The sequence below is a fragment of the Pseudorca crassidens genome, chromosome 2 (assembly GCF_039906515.1).
Source record: "Pseudorca crassidens isolate mPseCra1 chromosome 2, mPseCra1.hap1, whole genome shotgun sequence".
Classification (NCBI taxonomy): Eukaryota; Metazoa; Chordata; class Mammalia; order Artiodactyla; family Delphinidae; genus Pseudorca; species Pseudorca crassidens.
This window is the reverse complement of record NC_090297.1, coordinates 114178109-114182745: the sequence shown is the minus strand read 5'-3', so window position 1 is coordinate 114182745 and position 4637 is coordinate 114178109. Positions and strand designations below refer to the sequence as shown.

Here is a 4637-nt window from a genome sequence, read left to right as displayed (position 1 = left end):
CATTTTATTCCAATAACTAGAAGCCTGTCATTTATTTTAAAAAAAAAAGAATGAATTTTCTTGTGAGTATCTGCAGAGAACAAGTCAAGAACAAAGAGTGGAGGTTTCGAGAAGGCATAGGTCATCTCAGAATAAGAAGGCTCTAGCCAGTTAAGCCATCTAGGAAGAGAGCAGCCTGCTTTGTGAGGCAATGGGCTCCTTATAACTGGAACTTAACTACGGTGACTGGACAATACTTTACAGATTTATATCAAAAGGTTCACAGAATTAGTTGCAGATTAAGTAAGAAGACTCCTGAGCTTTGTTCTAATATAAAGATTTTATGATTTTCTAAGGCTAGTGTAAAGGTTTTAGAATTACGTTATCTCTGAATCAAACTACAGGTCTCCCCACAGATAATGGTGAGAATTGTTCTGAGAACATCATGGAGGCAGCAGACATTGAGGCAGAGGTCAAGGGAGCGAATATGTCAGCCCAAGACCTGGCATGCTCTGAGCATGATTTGAGCTTTAGTTAGATTCTTACTCCCAAATTCCCATGCACTCATGACAAGGGAAACCCCAATATGCGGTATCATTCTAAGTCCATGCCAAAGGCTTCACAATTGATCATGGGCAAATAAAGCTCAACATTTCATTACATATAAGCAAGCAGTATTTGTGTCAAGTATATGAGGGGCTGGATAGATGACTTTTCAATTGTTTTTGTTTTTCCAGTTCAGATTTTCATAAAATGACTTTGACGATAGGTGATTTCTCAAGACTGTCACTCTCATGCGGGTTAAGCAAATGATTTAATCTTTTTGAAACTTGGTTTCCATAAAATGGCACGATTAGATGAGATGAACTCTAGAATCATCTCTTGATTTAACTCACTAGGTATGAAACTTCTATGCAAATAAGAAGAGAAATGGAAACAACTTATAAAAATAAATTTCTTCAGGTATTGTTGAATTGGGAATTTTCTTATGTCCCTAGTCTTCATGCCTCCTGCTTTCCACTCACCCCTGATCAAAGTGTTTGACTTGTTTTTTACTCATTTTTTCAGACCAGTATTATCAACTTTGTACAGAAACACAAACATGATTTCTCTGGGGGCATTCACTTTTGTCAAATTCTTTCTGTTGTCCGTTTCAGGATGTCTGAGTCTGATTCCCAGTGACCAATGAAGAGATAGAACCAGAGCATGATCACCGAGTTCATCCTTATAGGCTTCTCAAACCTGGGGGATCTGCAGATGCTTCTCTTCTTTATCTTCCTCCTGGTCTACCTGACCACTCCGATGGCCAGTGCCACCATCATGACTATCATTCTTCTGGATCAGGCTTTGGACACCCCTATGTATTTCTTTCTCTTTGTCCTCTCCTGCTCTGAAACCTGCTAAACCTTGGTCATCGTACCAAAAATGCTGACCAATCTGCTTTCCACAACTAGAACTACTTTTTTCCCTGGGTGTGCTGCCCAGCTCTATTTCTTTGTGGGCTTGGCTTGTACCAACTGTTTTATAATTGCTGTGATGGGCTACAATCACTATGTTGCCATCTACAACCCTTCTCAACTACACAGTCATCATCAGCCATCCACCCACATACTGCTGGTTTTAGCCTCAAGCATCTGTAGTTTTCTGATCTCTGTAGTTGTCAACATCCTGGTGTTTACTGTACCCTTCTGTGCCTCCAATTGGATCAACCACTTCTGACATTTCCCCTGTCATAAAACTGGGCCGCACAGACATCAACATAAAGGAGATGGTTATGTTCTTACTCAGCATTCTGGTATTGCTGGTTCCCTTTGTGTTGATCTTCATCTCCTATGTCTTCATTGTTTCCACCATCCTCAAGATCTCTTCAGTGGAGGAACAGCATAAGGCCTTTGCCACCTGTGTCTCCCACCTCACAGTGGTCATTGTTCACTATGGCTGTGCTTCCTTTATCTACTTGAGGCCGACATCCCTGTACTTCTCAAATAAGGACCGACTTGGGGCAGTGACCTATATGGTGATCACCCCGCTACTCAAGCCCCTTGTCTACACCCTGAGGAACAAAGAAGTGAACACGGCTCTGAGAAATGTTCTCAGTAGGTACTCATTTCCCAAAACTGCATGAGTGAGTTGATAAGTCAGGGAAGTTATATTCATGAAAGTGTCTGGGGTAGAACTTCAATAAATATACCTACACTCTTTTGTCAAAAAAATAAAATAAAACAAGAAAAAAGGACCTCGGGTTACATTGATTATATTTATTGGAAAGTCCTTCTTCCTGTTTAGCCTATATTCATTGTAGAGGTTGTACCATTTGGTCTCCAGAAAGTTATGTGAGTGTGGCAAATTTCAAGGACTCAAGCCATGCTATTTTTGTGCATTGAAAATATCAGTTTTCTCAGATCAACACTACAAATGCTGCATTATTTTTCTAAGAATGTCCAGCCTGTTAATATTCTTCCTACAGTGAAGGAAACAGTAGGGGATGTTGTTTAAGTCTCTGAATGCTTCTATATATATCTTTTGAGGTTTCAAATCAATATTTACAGTAAATACATTATTTATAGACAAAAAGAATAATTTGATTATGGATAAATGAGGAGAGAATCAAAGTTCCATGAGGCTGATGGTAGAGGAGAAAACATGGACTCTGGAATCACAAAGACCTAAGTTTGAATATTGATTTGGATCATTTTCCAGCCAAAGGCCATGGGCCAGACTTAACCTCTCTCATGTTCAGTTATTCTCTATGTATCATTAGACCTTTAACACCTTCTCAGCTGGGCACTGTAAGAAATAAAAGAACTAATAGATGTAAAGCAATTTGGTCCTCTTCTGATAGAAGGCATGAAAAATTATTAGTTTTTTTCTACTTCCCTTCATTTTCCTTTTTGCATTCCATAAACTAGGATTGTACTTAATACCAGTTGCAGTGTGAAAGTAAGTTGACCATCCAAGAGTTCTGTTTATGCATCTGCTACTATGTGCAAAGCATTAAACTAGGTACTGTAGGAAAAGAGTAATAAAAGTATGGTTGCCTCATTCTTTCATGTCTCACTATAAGAAATAACCAAATTTTAGTCACCTATAATATATATTATATTTATTTGGCTGAGTTTTGTTTTTGCTGTGAGTTTTGTTGAAGATATGTTTCAATAAAACAACATAATTTTATAAGAAACTAATTTCATAAGTGTTCATTTCTCAGCCTTCCACTTGAGCAACATGTAGTTTAGGAGCTCTTGGTTGGGTGTGTGGGGGGTCACATAACATAGTTTTTTAAAAAAAAATAAACTTATTTTATTTATTTATTTTTGGCTGTGTTGGGTCTTCGTTGCTCCACACGGGCTTTCTCTAGTTGCGGTGAGCAGGGGCTACTCTTTGTTGCAGTGCGCGGACTTCTCATTGCAGTGGCTTCTCTTGTGCCGAGCACAGGCTCTAGGTGCACGGGCTTCAGTAGCTGAGGCACACGGGCTTCAGTAGCTGTGGCACACGGGCTCAGTAGTTGTGGCTTGCGGGCTCTAGAGTGCAGGATTGGTAGTTGTGGCGCACAGGCTTAGTTGCTCCACAGCATGTGGGATCTTCCCAGACCAAGGCTCAAACTTGTTTCCCCTGCATTTTCAGGTGGATTGTTAACCACTGCACCACCAGGGAAGCCCATAAAATAGATTTAAAAATAAGTTTCCTGGGGCTTCCCTGGTGGTGCAGTGGTTGAGAGTCCGCCTGCCGATGCAGGCGATACGGGTTTGTGCCCCAGTCCGGAAAGATCCCACATGCCGCGAAGCGGCTAGGTCCGTGAGCCATGGTCGCTGAGCCTGCGCGTCTGGAGCCTGTGCTCCGCAACAGGAGATTCCACAACAGTGAGAGGCCCGCGTACCGCAAAATAAATAAAAAAATAAGTTTCCTAACATATTTCTTGTGTGAGGAGGTACAATAACTTAAATTCTGTGAAATGAGACTAAGTAAAACATGGTTTTTATAAGGATTAAATGAGGAAATGCTTTACAGTATATCTAGCTCATCTTTTTATGACTGGCTTATTTCACTTAGGAAAAGGGGAATTGTTGTTTGATGGTTACAGAGTTTCAGATTTGCAAGATGAAAAAGTTCTATAGATCTATTTTACAACAATGTGAATATACTTAATACTACTGAACTGCACACATAAAAATGGTTAAGATAGTAAATTTTATGATTAACAAAGCTGAAATTTTTGATAGGCATTCATTTCCCACTGAAAACTTTCTCCAAAGCAAGGTCAGTGTGGAGGGATTAGTCAAGAGACTCGAGAAAGTTTCAGAAGCAAACTTCTCAAAATCATTTGCCAGTAATTAGATATCTATATTTGATGTTGAAAGATCTGATATTTGCAAATAAGAATGTAGGCTATATGTAATGTTTTCTTCTCTAGTTTACCCCATCCTCTTACATATGGCAACCTTGCCTCTAGCGTAGCCCTGGTTTCCCCCTCCAGCTTCTCTGATGTGGGCAGTAGCTTTTTTTTTTTTAACATATTTATTGGAGTATAATTGCTTTACCATTGTGTGCTAGTTTCTGTGTATAAAAAAGTGAATCAGCTGTATTGTACATATATCCCCACCCTCTTGCATCTCCCCCCCCAACCCTCCCTATCCCACCCTTCTAGGTGATCACAGACC

At 39.9% G+C, this 4637-nt stretch overlaps 1 pseudogene; it reads left to right on the top strand.

Moving 5' to 3' along the window:
* The first annotated feature begins 1164 nt into the window (after positions 1-1164).
* On the top strand, positions 1165-2104 carry LOC137209191 (olfactory receptor 10T2-like; annotated as a pseudogene).
* The last annotated feature ends 2533 nt before the right edge of the window (positions 2105-4637 follow it).